The sequence below is a fragment of the Fundulus heteroclitus genome, unplaced genomic scaffold (genome assembly GCF_011125445.2).
Source record: "Fundulus heteroclitus isolate FHET01 unplaced genomic scaffold, MU-UCD_Fhet_4.1 scaffold_100, whole genome shotgun sequence".
Classification (NCBI taxonomy): Eukaryota; Metazoa; Chordata; class Actinopteri; order Cyprinodontiformes; family Fundulidae; genus Fundulus; species Fundulus heteroclitus.
In genome coordinates, this window is record NW_023396466.1 from 78,973 (window position 1) to 96,879 (window position 17,907).

The window sequence follows — 17,907 nt, forward strand, 5'->3', positions numbered from 1 at the left end:
TGTTTTCAATAAGCTCATTAACATATTTCTATTCCAGTTTAGCCCCACTATTGTATGTATTTCTGCATCATCTCGTTCCTAAAACAGTCAAAAGTATTTTTGAACCATTTAACCCAGCACAACTTTCCAAGCTGATTGGATGAAGAGACACCTAGTGCCAAAGGTAGGTTTTTTCCAATCATGGTACCAAATTAAAATGACGCAAGCAGCTAACACCATAAGAAGCCACAAGTTACGAAAGTCGAGGCGTGCTTATTTGGATGGTGACAATCGTAGATTCTGACAAAACACATGTGATAGCAGCGGCTAGGTGTGTGTCCTCCTGCGCTGCCATGATTATTTTGGATCGCCTGTGGCCTCGACAGCTCTGTCTTTTTTTCACAGCCATATGTGAAAAAAAACTAATGCTGCAACGTGATTGGCCGACCAGTTTTGGGTTAGTCTTGAATGGTTGAGTGGCACAAGATGGATTCTTGTGTGTTTGGGAAAGCACAAATACCGCAAGAATTCAGATTTCAGGAAAAGTTAAAAATGAGACACTCAAGGCCCAGCTTTACATCTTTTTTCTCATCCATATAATCTGATTCTTTACCTGACACATCTTTGTCAGGTTATTTATGGTTAGCAGATGGTGCAGGGCTGCTCTTGTTATATGTTGAAGGTTGAATTTTCTAAGGCTAGCTAAGGATAAAAAAGATGTCTAATAATGGTATTGTATATACTTCAGTTGCAATACAAACATGTAAGTGTAGTGAAACACCCTTACATCATAAATATATAATCATAGCTAGATAATTGATATTGAAACCTTTGTCTGGCTTGGCAAACCATAAATCCCATTAAATGGACAAGCAGAAGGGACACCACATTGTGAAAACATAATTCCTTCCTATTTCATGGTTTTAGCAAAATATCCCACTCAGTTATAAGGTGACTTCTTACTCTTTACAAGCAAAAACTGATCATTTAATCCAAAAAAAAAATTCAATGTATTGTTTGTATACCCCCTTTCAAAGTGCTGCCATGGGCAACTGCCCATATGGCCAATATCATAAACCACCACTGGTTGCGAGGATGTGTCTTTACAAATCTGTAGATTAACATCAAGTTTATTTATGTGAGCAACTCTTAAAGTTGCAAGAGACATGTATGTTTGTCACAGCAAGCTTCATTTTAAAAATATGTTTGACAGAGAGGAAAAGCACTTCAGCAGGGTTTGGTGTGAAACAAAGGCTGAATGTGGTGACAAAAATGTTCATAGTGCACAGCATCACCTGTTTAAAATAGTGTGAGATTTAAAGTTGTACAACAGTATCTCTTCCAGAAAAATGAAAATATGCCAGACTTTACATAAAGAAAATGCTGAACTTTTAAAAAAAAATTTTTTTTTTTACATCTCAAAGAAGCTGCACCAGTTAATCTGTTGTCTTTGGCCCACTCTTACAGCCTCCTCTTCTGCAAACTGTTTGGTAATCCACCTCCAACACAGCTCCTCATTTTCTTGCTTTGTCTGATTTCCTCATTTCCATTTTATAACAGATGTATAGTTATTGGTGACTGTTTGATGAAGCCGTAGGGATCTCAGACATTAAGAAACCTGATCAAATACGTTTTTAACTGTCAACAGGTGTAAACGCGGCGCAAACGCTCAAGCACGCTGCAGACACCTGAATGACGGCAACGCCAAAACACATAAACGCCACAAAAAGATGCTGCAAATGAGAAATGCTGCAATCACAGAAAATAAACAGAAGCAAAATGAAAATCCAGCAATTACCAAAAACAACAGCACGTTTTAAAAAAAGAAGCACAGGACCACTAGGGGGAGCAGGAGAACTCTAGACCAGGGGTCACCAATCTTTTTGACACTGAGAGCTACACTACCAGAACTGGCCTTTGAACAAGAAGAGTCAGAGGTCACCTTAACTTTATGTAAAATAAATACATTTGTCATGCATTGTTATAGATATTGTAATTTTTATATATATATATATATAAATGCAAGTGTGATTAAACAAGAAGAGCAATGGAATAAAATAAAATTTTGTTGGTGGATTGTGATTTTTGGGAACATGCTTGTGGGCACCACATATGATCCTCAAGGGCTACTTGGTGTTGGTGACCCCTGCTCTAGACAAGCTTGCAAATATTAACTATGTAAATATGTTGATGTTCTATAATATTTATAATATGTTCTATGCCACGTGTTTAAAAAAAAATGGCATGACCAAAAACGTATGTTTTCTTTTTTTCCTGCCAACTTTCTTCTGGGTATCAAGTTATTGCCTTTACTGAGGGTCTGGTCCCACTTGACTTAGTGGCTTACAACCGCCCACTCCCACACCCCCCAAATTTTTTACTTGGTGTATTTGGTACCTGCATCACCTTCCCTTGTGCTCCCGTCCATTTTCTGTGATTGCAACATTCTTCTTTTGCAGCATTTTTGCATTGAACTTGGTTTTCGTGTTTGTGTGTTATGGATTTTGCGTCGTTCACGTGTCCGCAGCGTGCTTGGCAGTGCTGTATATTTTTCACCCGTCAGCCACTGTACCAAATACCTGAATAAGTGTTGAGAAAGCAAAAGCATTTGCAGCACATTGCTACAAATTCATCAGTGGCATACGTGGACTGCATAAGGCTGTTGGCACCATTGATGTGGAAGTGCTAATTTTGGGGAGAAAAATGCATCCTTTATTTGTAACATGTTCACCAAAGAACTCTGTTTTTATTTTAGCAGGAATGCAGAATTGTGTTCAGGAGGATTATGTAAAGTCAGTTATTTTCCCCTACTTTATGTCCAGATGGTTCTCCTACTCCTAAATACATGGACATCATGAAAAGGACATTTATACAGAGATGAGCACAGACTGTTACAGTCTAAAAATCAGCAAAATTAGACACCAATTTATCTTGCATTTCTCTTGCAATTAGGCAAGTGCTAGAATTTGTTTGCATTTAACCATCACATTTGTATTTCGATTAGGTAAAATTACCCAGAGGAGATGCTAAATAGGTATAATTGAAAATCCTGCTGTGTTAACCAGAAAATGACATGCTGTTCAGAAATAACAACAGCGCAGGACACAAGATGCAGGATCTCACATTTAAGCCACACCTGCTACAATGTATGAATGTTTGGATCACATCTAATCAGTAATTCCAGCTCTACTCCCACATCCGCAGTCTTCTTCCACTGTGGGAAAAAACCCAGAGTCAGAGACCTCATCATGTGTGCAGGAGATTGTGTTTTGGATTGTTTCAAGTACGTCCTAAATGTTTATTATTGAATTCGTCGAAGGAGAGGCTGCTCACTGACCTCCAGCTCACACAGAGACGCACTGGAACTTGTGTTTATTATTTGATGCAGACAGATTGGCAGTTTAACAGCAGAATACAGGGAACCAGTTTCCGACCAATGTGTAACTTCCACGTCTTTCACACCGACAGCCTGAAGCCATCACAGATCGTGCATCAACATGCTGTTGGTTGTAAGCAGGTGTGGGATAAAACACACACGTGGAACAAAGGAGGAAGCACGTCTTGGGTAACAACTTTTCATGGTTTAGGTTTTTTTCCCCTAAAAGCAATCCTCAAGGCCTGACAGAAAGACAGAAATCACTTTACCCTTCTTTACCTTAAATCAAATGCTTAGTTGTATGTTATCTAGTCTACAAAATAGTGATGATGATGACGATGAAGATGATATTAACTCATTATAAAAGCTACCCGGATGAGCTCTCCATTTACTATAACTCCAAATATAATTGCTTAGTTTGTTTGCCTTTCAAGTTGTATATTCCCTAAAAAAGTGGTTTCAGACAAAATAAAGAATTGTTGTGCTTTCTACACAAATATCTCTGTGTCATCAGCAACAATTTAACGACAGATGTGTTGTCTTGAAAAATGTAACTGGCCTCAGACAGGAACCTCAAAAGAGGAGGGTTTACAGAAAAACAGTTTGTAAGGTAAGACCTAAACAGTTCCAGCACTATGCCTATAATGCCTGGGCAGACACTGTTGTGTTTAATAACTTGGTGCTAAAGAACTGAACAATGGTTTTAGATTGCATATAGGTAACTAAAAGCTGGCTTTAGCATTGTTTCTGTGTGTTCAAAAGTAATCGCATAGCGTTTAAACAAAACACATTACACTAATGCATAATTGATTTTGTTGCATCTTTAGGCAACTAACGACAATTTCCTTTCCTTTAATTTCCATTGATTATGCACATTTCTACGCAGGAAAATGTGTCAATGGTTAATGAAACAAAATTGTAAATTCTATATCAAAAACTAGGCAAACAGTTTCGGCAAACGCTTGAGTAACAATATTTCGTTGGCTTGAAGCACAATTGAAACACAATGATAAATCTTTGGATTTAAAAATTTGGAGTCCTGCTGTAATGCAGTGGTGCATTACAGCAACAGAATGACAGAGACTCCTGAGTCAGGGGAGAATTCAACATAAATCAAGGAACACATTTCTGTTTCTGTTCTGTGAAGGGCTTCACAACCATACTTAAACCTTCTAAAAAGTCTCCTAAAAAGGACCATAGTTTCACAAACACCACACAATGCAATGCTTGAAAATGGAGGTGGAAGTTTTAAAATCACTCTAAAGTTTAAAAGGACTGATGGATCAAGAATTGTTTTTGGAAGCTTTTGTTTTTTCAGCTTTCACAATGTTTTCAATGCAATCAAGCCGAGTTATCCTTACCCCTGGTAGTTTTACACTTCAATTTGTTTTCATTCAACCAAGACATTGTTTCTGATGCTGTAAAAAAAAGAAAGAAAGAAAGAATGGCCACATTAGACAAAGGTTTTATGATTTACATTTTAGTAAAGAAAAGGCGTGTTCAACATTAGTTATACCCTTTGAAAAGAAAAAAACAATAAAAAAAAAGTTATTTCCACTACATAATTACCTTCTTATAATTGCTGAGCAGCTTTGTGGTATTTCAAGGTTTCAATGATTAACTCTTACCCTAACCCTTGATGATGGAAGCCCTCCTTACCATCACCCCAATCTTTAACACCGTCCCACCACCATTTTAAAACCAGACTCTGGCTGGACCACTCCATAATGTTCATATTACTTCTGCTAAAAATAATTAAATGGGTTAAATTAACAGATGGCTTAAATACCTAAATCTGTCGGGGATTATAAATAGCTTTGAACTTAAATACCTTAATAATCTTTCTCTCTAAATAATGAATGACACTTGCAGCTGATCTTTTTTATCCCTGGTATCCATTCTTCCAACAGTTTCATTCATCTTTTAGATGTTTTCCAAACACATCATCATCATTTGCAGAAAAGTACTTACATATTTGTCTACATAACAGAAGGACTAACAAGTTCAGATCATTAAATGTGAAAGCAGGACCCGTCAACAAAAAATATCTTTATTTACTCACATTTTTAATCATATTTGCCCTTTAGATGATATTATATCCTATGATATCATCATACTTGAACAATTTCTGACCAGACTCAGGTGCAGCACAGGGCAGCTCTCTTTAAAGTGTAGATTTATGGGATGCATTGTGGCAGATCCCTCAGTCCTCCTGCTGCCACGGCAACACCATTTGGAAAACAGTGATTCAGAGAGGCCCCAAGGATGGTCCAGCCTTTTCAGCACGCAGCAGCCAACAGCCACATTTAAAACCAGTATAATGTTATGCTATGAAGAGCTTGAGGGTTGTGAAATATAGAAAATTAATTGTTTATGCATAGTAGACTAAGCTCATTGATGTTGTATTGAAGTTTTATGATAATTATGACACATTTATCCCCTTGGGCTTCGTAATGGGTTCCTTAAGTGAAGGAGTTCAACTATCTTTGGCTCTTGTCCATAAGAGGTGAAGAAAATAATAAGAGATAAAAACTGACAGAGACATCGGCAGGATATCAGAATCAGAATCAAGTTTAATCGGTAAGTAGGTTTGCACTTACAAGGAATTTGACTTGGTGTTGATGGTGCAGACAAAAAATAAAAACACAATAAAATAAAATGTATATATATACAAAAGCTATATACACTCAGTAAACTGTGTGCGTTAAGGATGGATGGATGGATGGATGGATGGATGGATGGATGGATGGATGGATGGATGGATGGATGGATGGATGGATGGATGGATGGATGGATGGATGGATGGATGGATGGATGGATGGATGGAAGCACCCCCAATAGACAGCCTCCTTCACTGTTGCAGATCAAGCCAGCACAGCTTGGATTTGAAAAGGTACATTTGAAGAATCCTAATTCAGAAAGATTACAAAGACCAAACGAAAACCTTTGAGTTGTAAAATAAGTAAAGCAACTCATTTCGCAAACACCAAAGATAGTGGCCTACTCCAAACACCTCACGACAGCTTTAAAAGCATACATTATAAGCATCATTCATTTGCACTCAATATTCTTATTCGCCATAAACATACATCACTGGATCTAAAGTGGATTTATGCATAATGCAATCTTGATATGCCTAAATGATGGAGAAAGGTATGGAAGTCATTTTTATCCATCCCCTGCTTATCGTGTATTGTGCGGATTCATTTAAGAACACAGTTCAAAGCAGGGATCCAGATTGTGTTCATTTCATCGCATGTAGATAAATGCTGTTTAAAACCCCGCCGCACAGACGGAGGAGCTTTGAACCTCACAGGGACTGGAGCCTCGTGGGAAAACTGACATCTCCACCGTGACAGGTGCATCCCAGATGTTAAGAGCCTCCGTGGTGAAACGAGGTTTTGGGGGAAAGAAACAGAGCAGAAGGAATTAGAGAAGAAGATCAAACAGTCCTGAGAGATAAAGCAAAAAAGGTGGAGAAAGGATATGAATCAGCAGACGTTAAATTGTTTAGAATGAATTTAAAACAGAACAAAAGAGGAACGTTTCTTCTTTTGGTTACTTATCACAGACATCATGGCACCACCTAGTGTTTGGGGAAAAAAAGCATGTCCCCCTAATTAATAGGAAAAAAAGAGGTACTGTTGCTGCTCAAGTTCTTAAGCTCAACCAAATAGAAAAGTCTGAGATACTGCTTTCACTCGCACGTTCACGGCTTACGGGCTTTACATGAACACACAGACAGGAAACGGATCTAATGCTGTTATGGCGAACAGAGAACCCTCAGACGGGTTTGATAATTTGGCTCCTCTTTCCGTATCACAGGGAGAGTTTCTATTTTTGCCAAAATCCGCTAAAACTTTCCAATCAGTGATTTCACGGAAGCTTTATTTTTGTCCGCTTTCTTTTTATTTAAAAACAGACTGATGCGGTTTCTTTAACAGTTAGCCAAGGCTGTAGATCTTGGTCTCAGCCCTCCTCAAGTGATCCAAATGCATGAAGCGGACCAAAAGGCTGTGCATTGTGGGTAAACGCAACCAAAACTAATGCGCACGCTGGAAGATAGCTTAGAGAAATGTCTCTCCGTTAGATGTAGGGTGAGGATGAGGAAAAGCACTGATAAAAACATATCTCATCTACTGACAAGGGTTCACAAGAACACTGAATTGTTTTTGAACAAATTAGCAGGAAAAAGGAGCCTGTCTGATTGACCCGTTAAAACTTAAGATCCAAACAACAGATAAAAAACATGTATTACCATTAGAGTAGCGGCAATTCAAGAAAGGGACAAATTTCCATGAAATGAAGAATTAAGAGGTATTATAGGCACTCTCAACACCAAAACCAGCTGGGAGTGTATTGTGTCATTCAATAGGTCCGGTTCATTTGATAAACTACTTTGTAAAGCGATGTCGGACCGGCAGAACACGCAAACCAAATTAAAGCTGAGTACGTGTTTGTACCGGGCCTGCCTTACTATTAGGTGTGATGACAACTTTTCAGTGGGCTAGTTAGCGAATGACACTTTAGTACTCTTAATACAGTGCTCACTCTGCCGCAGTAGAACAAAACATATGACACATCCAAAACCAGTCAAAGTAACAAGTAACAATCATCATTTCATATTTATTGAAAGCTTACCATGAAACAAAACAGCTTTTTATCCTGTCGATATTGATATAGATGTCTTTCCTTGAATGTTGGAAGTTAAAAAGCATTGGAAAGGGGACCAGCACCGTTACCATGGGCAACTGATTATGTTATTAAAGGAGGAGAAAAGATACATAAATATGTATAAATGTTTAGATATGCATGTGTAAGTACAGGAAGGAGGATATCAGCAAAGACTTTTGAGAACAGCTTTATCTGCTTTTTACAATGACGTCACTAATGTTCATCTCCTCTTTCCTCTCTTACGGTCAGTAAAACATTCTTACATAAACACATACACAAATGCTTTATCTGCTCCCCACAGTGGCCCAGCCTATCTCACAATCCCCCGGGGCTCTAACCTGTGATCCAGTGGAACTGTACCCTGAGTAACACTGTTTTCACAAGCGCTCCCACCCCTTCAGTCCGCAAACACAGAACATATGTACCACATTAGATACCCATTAGCTCACACATCCACATAAGCAAAAAGCGTGCGCCTCGCAATTAAACCCGAAAAGGAAAGATACATAAACACACATGAAACTGTTGGCGCTCATGTATATTGGGGGAAATCTAGTTTAGGCAGCTGTCCAGCATGCACACAGTTCTGCATTCAAACGTCGGGTCATTGTGGAGCATCAAGCGTTTTCTCTGTCATTTTTTTAAGGCAAACGTCAGCTCGATCCACAGGTGCAGATGATGAAAAATGGGCGTCTACATACTATTGGTCACTATTACGGAAACTTCCAATGTGAATCAGCTCCAACCTTGTCTTATCATGCCGTACTCCGTCAAGGAGAGACAAAACAACGCTGGGCCGTTTAAATAAACAGAATGGGAAATAACTGCATATCCTTGAGGTTGTTTTTTTTTCTGGCTTGGCAGACCATAAATCCCAATAAATGGACATGCAGAAGGGAAGTGAGAAGATACATCATTTATTTTAATTTCCACAAGTCCAGCGCAACACATTATATCACACTGGGCAGAATGTAAACTTTCACATAAACAAAGAGATGATAATTTTTTTTATGTGAAAAACTTTGCATATTTTGTGGATCCAACTATATGTGAACTAGATTAAAATATAGACACTTCACATAATTTTTTTAATGATGCCATCACCTCAGAGTAACTTCACTATGGCCAGGTCAAGGCTTTGAGGTGATATCTTTACCACCCCCCCCTGACTGGTAATGTCAGCGAAAATGGGTCTTAAGCAGAGATTTCCGACTAAACATTCTTTTGAGGGCAGATTATATATATATATATATATATATATATATATATATAGTAATAGTAATATCATCTTTATTGTCATTGAAACATACATTACAACGAAATTTGTTCTCTGCATTTAACCCATCACCATTGGGGAGCAGTGGGCTGCCATGTGCGGCACCCGGGGAACAATCTGAGGTTAAGGGTCTTGCTCAGTGACCCAGAGTGCCGGCGCTGGGGATCGAACCGGGTACTTGCATCCTTCTCTGAGGACAAGCGCGCTGCTCTAACCACTAGGCCACGACCCCCTTATATATATATATATATATATATATATATATATATATATATATATATATATATATATATATATATACATATACATATACATATATATATACATATACATATATATATACATATACATATATATACATATATATATATATATATATATATATATATATATATATATATATATATATATATATATATACTGTAGATATGCAATTTTTTAGTTTTACAATGCCATTGAAGGACGCCTTGTCAGAGCTTCCCCTGCCAACCCCAACCCCTGTATATAAACATAGTTTCTTCCCATAACTGCCCATATGGTCGATATCAAAAACCATGTAAGCAATGTTTGTCACAGCAAACTTAATTTTAAAATATGTTTGAGAGAGAGAGAAAGAAAATACCAAAACAGAAGCCCCAGTACAACTTGCATATGCCTTCATGGACAAGACAAACAGTTTCTGAAGAAACGTTTAATGATCAGAAGAGACAAAGATTGAGCTATCTGGCCAAAATATGTGCTTGGAGGTGTCAGTGTCTGACTTCAAAACCAAAGAACACCGCACTAATGCCATCAATGGTGAAGAAGTGCAAATCGTCAAGAACTACAAATGCTTGGGAACTGTGTTTGACGACAAATTAAAATTGGACGTACACACAGAAATTATCACATAAAAAGGACAGCAGTGGGTATACCCGCTGCGCAGATTGCATTCCTTTGGTCTTATCGAGAAGATTCTTAGCGGGTTTGTTAAAGTGTGCTCCAGAATTATCAGTGTTCGCCAAAAAGATCTGGCCTCACTCTGGGAGAGTCGGGTCACTAAGAAAACTGGCCAGATCAGATCATAGACTTGCATTAGAGGCATGTCTTATCAACATGCTTTAGTATAATGCCCTCGGGTTGGCGTTATAACATGCCTATGATCAAAACTAATCATTATTCTGCAATAAGATTCTTAAATCTGAATTACGTGCCTTACTTGTATTTCTGACCATTGTGTGTGAAAGGTTGTAGCACATAGCTCTCTGTTTTTCTGTGTATGTCTGCCCGGGTCGCTACAATGAATTGCCCTTCACGGGATTAATAAAGTTTTTCTGATTCTAATTGTCAAGCATGGTGGTGGTAGGGGCATTATGCTGGGGCATTGCTCAAAGGGGAATAAAGGACACAGTTGGGACACTGACACAACAACAGAACAAAGACCAAAAACACACATAACTGGTTTTGGAATAAATAAACAGGCTGATATTCAGGTTGTGATATCGCCTTTGCTATGCACTGACCTGACTCTAATCAAAATGTTACAGAAAAAAAGTTTGATCTGTGACTAAACTGAAACGGATTTAAATTAACTCCATAACAGAAATGTTTTAATTAATTCATCTTAGTCCATATTTTGTTTTTCTTGCATGTACATTGTTTTTCCTAAAATCTCTTTGTAGAATCATTCTAAACAAAACAAAAGTGAAAGAAAATACTATGCGGTGTGTGTGTGTGTGTGTTTTTTTTTAAACCACGCTTATGAGAAGTTACCCCCATCTGGTTTGAATAATGATCTGTCCGACCCACCAGCTTTTCTTTATGCTTCTGCTGCAGTCAGCCTCCAGATGTTGGACTCCAGCTTTGAACATTCCAGCTACTAAGTCTACTACCTGCTCTGACAAATACACACACACACATTTTGGGTCGCATACACACAAAACACACAGAGGGTAGTTCAAAGCTGTGCCAGAGGGGAGCGTATGGCCAGAAACAATACGCAGCAGCAGGAGGTTACAGTCTGGATCAGACCCGATTCATCCGAGACAACCAGTCAGAAACACAAGCTTGATTGTTAACCAGTCTAAGTAGAAATTAGTAAAGGGGTACTTGTATTGTACTGTCAAAATAAATATACGTATATCAGAAAAAAATAATAAAATGCTTCACCTTAGGTCAATGCTTTGAGGAAAATAGTTTAAGAATCCTTAAGATGTAGCATTTAGCTTTCCAGAACCCTAAAAGAACCCCATAGATGAGCCAAATCTAAATGTTTTGCCCATGAAATCATTGGCTAGACTCTCAACAGACCATCCTCACAGCAGTCAGAGTATGACTAATACATAAAGTGCATGCTGTGAGGCCCTTTCTCAAATGAATACGTTATCATGGCCACTTCAATAGAAAGCTCCCCTTCTGGTCTGAATCACACAAAAACAGAAGAGCCCAGTGCTCTGCATTTCTTACAAATGTGACCGTTCAGTGCATCTTAGCTTCTCTTCTGTTGAAGGACTTCCAAATCACAAAGCGGAAAGAAAGACACAAGTTACTTATTGGGCTCTAATATCATTGTTTGGACAGCATTTATTAGGGGACATAATTACCAGGAAGACAAAACAGCAGATCTGGCTTTCATGAAAATTTTGTATAACACCTTGCACAAGTATTCATACTTCTTGAACTTTTTCACATTAATTCATGTTACAACCACAAACGTGTGCTATTGAGACTTTAAAGGGGACATATCATGCAACATCCACATTTTGATGTGTACTCGGGGTCTTTAGGAATGCAGATACATTTTTTTTTTTATGTAGTCTGTCCAGGAGCAGCATGTTGTGTTTGGGTCATATTTCTCAAGCCGTTGTTTTTTTTTTTAACAATTATGTCACAGTACTTGCTGCAGAACAGCTATACAAGGTCCTGGACTTCCGGGTTTACAAATTTCACAAATCTACCATTTTATTTATTTATTGCTGCGATTTTGTTGTCCAAGCTGAAGGATGCCGAAGCTACAAGTAGATATGTCATAAGTGGATAAGTGTATTAACCTACAAAAATGGCCTTACAGGGTAGAGTAGAACTCTCTGGCATAGACATTATAAAAAGTAGACCCCGCATCGAACCACTGTTGCCTATGAGCGCTGATGAGATTTGAGGCCGCCATCTTGAAGCGGTCGACAGCTCTGCTCAGTTTAAGGTGTTTAGCTGGAGCAGTGAACTGTGAAGCTTTTATTCAAGCTAAATATTTAATGGACTTTCAAAGTTTTATTTGGACGCCACTTTATATAAGCTAAATATAATTATATTTTTTTATACATAAAATTACAAATAAAGGCTCACACATATTGTTCATTAATTGAACAGAAAAGATTCACACAAACCCTTTAAAAAACTTAGCAAGGACAACGACAACCAGTATTAGACGGTCGCACACTTTCCAGTAGAACGGAAACGTAACGTGTGCATTTCCAGTATTCTGATTGGACAATCCGAGCTTGGGGTCAGAAAATTTGTGCCCCACCGCTGTCTACTGAGAGCGTGCTGGGCATGCGCACTGCAATTTCAGATGTTCATTATTTAAACAAATGTTGGTGGGCCGGCCCCAATATCAAGGCGCCTCAAAAGGATTTAGCCTACTGAGGTTGTCAGTTTTCTGGCAGACTTAGATATGAAGACACAACTGTTTATAACAGAATTGTATTGGTAAGGGAATCTGTCTTTCTTACAATATTGCTCTTTAAAGAACTATCCTGTTCCACTGATTATTGTGAACATAGAGCTACGCAGCAACATCTGGTGGGGCCAGACCCCACTGGCGCCTAATTCGGACGCCACAGCTCTTCAATAAGAAAGCGTGCGGAGAACATGATTGATAATTGGCAAACTCACCCACCTGAGCTGTGGATCCCTGCAGCCTCTCCAGAGCTACTGTTGGCCTCTTGGCTGCTTCTCCAATTGATGCTCTCCTTTCCTGGCCTTTAGGTGTCGGTACACTTCAGGATATTGTTCTATATCCTAACCCTCCTGTTGTGTTCCTTGGTCTCAATGATGATATTTTGTTCTCTCGTGTACTCCAACAAATCTCTGAGGCATAAGGGGACTTCTAAAGGCAATTGCCTAAAGACATTTCTGGGGGTATCAGAGCAAAGGGGGGTATTACGCAACCCACTCATATCTGTACTTGAAAACCATGTATCAGTATCCTTCCACTCCCCAATTATGCACTATTATGTGGTGGTGTGTGTGTTCAAATTTTAATAAAATACACAGGTTTGAAATTTTGTTGTATCATGAGAAAATATGAAAATGTTGGAGTTATGAAAACTTTGGGGAGGAAATGAATGCACCACCTTTCCCAAAATAATATCACATATAAAGAAGCTACAATCTGTCAAGTGACAAATGGTCACTTATGTAAAAATATTACCATCCATCAAATGGTTTTCACCAATATTCTCATTTCTCTTCCCACCCTTCACACAAACCCAGATAGAAACCTCCCCATCTGCTCGTGTCTCAAAGGGACATAGCACATGAAAGGAGCCCAAAATGCCTCCTTCTGTCCTCAATCAATCCTCTGAATGTTGTCAAAGACAACATGGTTTCATTTTATTCGGATATGGGAATTCATTTGGATCCTATACATTCCCTTAACTTCAACCTGCTAGTCGAAAAGAGCTATAAGAAAACAAAAAAAGTAATATTCCCCTGAATGTTTTACGGTCATTCTCTCACACACTACACATGCAGAAAGACAAGCCTAGTTATCCCCACATAGTTTCAATAAAAGCGCGGTTCACGTGCGCGCTTTGATCTCCTCTGCCTCCGCGTTTCACGCTGTTTCGAGAAACAGATCCTGCGGTTACGGAAGGGCCCTTCCTATGCTTGACCCCATCTCATTGTTGATGTACGCAACTGATGTGTGTAGAAGACTTCTTTCCCTGACTTATAAGATGAGCCTTTTGCCTCAAAACCCTTATCAAATATGGGGCCTTTTCAATCCGGTTCATCTCTCCCACAAATCATCGAGGAATCCAGCAGCTTTGCTGTCTGGAAAAACAAGTTCAGGGTTCTGTGGGATGGTTTTGTAATACCTCAGTCCAATCCTCTATACAATCCCTGTTTCACTTTCCACATGAGCCTTGAAAGAGTTCTTCATATCCCGGGAAAAGATTCTGAACTGCAGTAAGCACAGGAGTTTCTATTATAATGAGCATAAATCCTGTTTTACAGCGTGTCTTCACAGGTAATGGTACGCGTTTCATCCACTAGTATTGTTTGATTTTTAAACCAGTTTTCCTCCAGCATTTATGCCCTGGCACAGGCAAAATTGGGTGTAGTTGAATCTAACACTGAAAATGATGTACAAAGTTAGGACCAGCAAAATGTCCTCGCTTTTTTACAAATGGTCCTCACTCTGACGCCTAAACCGGAGCGCGCACACATACACACAGACGCGGACATAGTTAGACCGCTTGAAACGCATTGTGATGCTTTACCGCCATCTACTGGTGAACTCTGAGAATGTACTAGAAGTTTAGACAGACATTCATACTTTTAGGGCAGGGGTCTGGAACCTGAGGCTTCAGACTCAGCTTTGGCTCTTAAAAACAAAAAATGCAGGGGGGAAAAAATTGGTCAATGTTTCTAAATGTAAAGGTAATTTAACATTGCTCGTTTTAGGATGCATTATTTCTGCAATATATGCATAATATTTCCAGAAAGAAAGAAGCTAATGGTGTATAGAATATTTTAGTAAGGATAAATGACATATCTTTTTGTCAATAACTTGCAAACACAGACTTGCGTTTTCATCATTTTGATGCCATTTACTATAAAAATCAAATGTCCAATTGAAGAAAATGTATTAAACCTAAACATAAAAATACTGTTGGTTAAATAATAAAAACTGTTGATCTTTAGCTTAAAAAAAAAGTAAACAAATTTCCTACAGCATACTATAAAAACAAGCTCTTGTTTCAAAGAGATGTGTCACTTTTGTGGCTCTAAACAAAATTTGTTTAGCTGGACCGAGGACCAAAATGGCTCTGCGGGTTGTAAAGGTAGCTGACCCATTTTAGGGAATGCCCCTCGTATTTACGGAAGCCGAGAGCGGACGTATAAGAATCTTTTCATTCCCGTTTTTTGCTTGATATAATGACATAACTATCTCGTTATCATGAGAATCATTCCATTATCACGAGAAAATGTTCTTTGTTATCTTTAGATAACGATAAAATTAAATTGTTATCCGGAGAAAAATATTGCCAAAAGTATGTGGGACACGTTCGCTCTCAGCTGTCCCTAGTGTTAACATTTTTTTTAAACATAAACTAACGTAAAGAAAGGATAACTTTTGGTTTTTAATTTTAAATGGACAGTTTTTGTCACTTCTTAGTAGTTACCTTCCACTGGCCTACTAGGAAATATTTTTTCTTTAAAAAAAATAACAAAAAAAAAACCTCATAACACAAACAATTGTAACTATGTCCATCCCATGCTTTATGACAAATTCAATTTTGTTTTTGTATAATGCCAACTCAAAATGAAAGTAACCTCAAGTTGCTTTTCATGGCAAACAAGTCTTATTTAGGTACAGATAAATCCAAAATTTGTCCAAAAAAAAAAAAAGATTGCATTGAAATTTCACTTCAGTTTCATGGTAATTTTTTATATCTATGCAATAATGATAAATTACATGTTGCATCTTGGATATCAGTTTTGTAGAACCACACTATACAGAAACGTCCGTTCCAACAAAGGTAAAAAATTAAAATTAAAAAACAAAATGATCAGTTCTGCTTCAATACACCTTGTAGTCTTTGGAAAAACAACAGTTACCAGTGTTGGTGGAAAACAAGTCATTTTTGAAAAGAGCTAAATGCGGAAAGACTATTGTAATAAAATGAATGAAAGCATTTGTCAGTCAAGCAAAGGGACATCTGAATGAACTTTATTTAGCAAAACAATGAAAACAGAGAGTTGCTATTTTCAGGACAGCAGCAAAACATCAGTTGGTATACAGAAAATAGGCATCCAAATATCATTCCTTTCCAGAGGAGGCAAAAAAGGCAATATTTCCCCCTGGAATCAGCAAACATATAGAATACAACAGCATACAGGTTGCCTATTTTCCCCACTTACAGATACAATGTGGTATATAATGAAGGTCTTAACGTACATATGAACCAGTTTTGTTTTTACACACAAAAAGTACCTCTACCAAACCTAAAAGATAATCTTCAACAAACAAGGTCTTTAATATTCAATACATGAAAAAATCCAGAGGAGAAAAAAAAAATCCAGTTCCCATAAGGTTTGAAACAGAACATTGTGCAAATCCTAAAAAAAATTCACTCAGTTTTGCATTGGTAGAGAAGAGGATCTCCTAATAGTTTAGAGCGCTAACAAAAAAAAGCTGCACTCAGGACCATGACCAGTTAGTCCCAATGAGTCTGGTCAAAGATCGTTACTTGAAGGCAAAATGATCACAAACAGAACCAAAAGCAGTCCACTTAACAGCCTCTTTCACAAAACACTTCTCGTAGGGAATCACAAATGTTCGGGCTGGTAGACCTCTGACCTGCAAGACAGTTAAACCCTAATGGTGGATGTTTGTAGCGAACTAGTAAGATGGCCTCGCCACCTGAGCTTGGGCTGTAGAACTGATGGACATTCTACGATATTTCAACACACACTGAACGGATCTACAGATCTCTCGGAACCCGGTTTATAGTTAAACCGCTAGTGTCCAAAGTCACATTGCTCGGATTCAACACACCCCGATCAAACGATTGCTCCGTTAGCAAGCATCTGCAGAGGCAGGGGTTTTTTCTGCAGAGGTAATACACGTGAACCAGTAGTTTAGAAATGTAAAACTTGCCCGCTAAGAATGGGGTTTGGACCCCCGAACTTAGCGGTGGACTTAGGCTTGGTTGGCTTAAGGGTGTGACAGCCTGCACCGGCAGTGTGTCATTCGGTGGGTTTGTTCATGAGCTGTCAAATGTGTGGAAAGAAGCTGACCGCCCTGAAAGGTGCTGTATGAATGGCCAGTCTCGTCTTTGTGACCAGCTGACTAAAGCACTAAACGAAGGGAACTGCCCCATTCAGGAAAACACTTTTGATGCCTTCTGTTCCTCTCTATAGCCAATAACAGATCACAGCGCCCCCCAATAAATGCGCAGCCATTAGGCTATTCTTACGCTTTATCTTTTCATGTCATACTAGTCGATCGGTTGGGATCACAGGCCGTGTCTTTACACACCAAGCTCCGTGATTACGTAACCCAACTTTCAGCATTCACCTGAGCGATGCGTGAGACGTGTGCGACAGCCGGGTTTATGTCACTACCCTCATGCAGGCTTTTCAAACACGTTTAGTGCTTTAAATATATTAAGGTTTTTATGATTTATTTTATGTTTATGATTTTAACCCCCCATTCTGCATTGGGATCTAGCGATTGAACACAAGGCGTAAAAACACTTGGAACGAATGGATGTTGTGAAAGGGGCTTTTGTTTATCCAGTAGGTGATGTGTTGTAACGGCCCAGTATGCCGTGCCACAGTGGCTCGTATGATTTTTGTCCTGGCCAATAAACACACTGAGGAGGACTAAAGACAG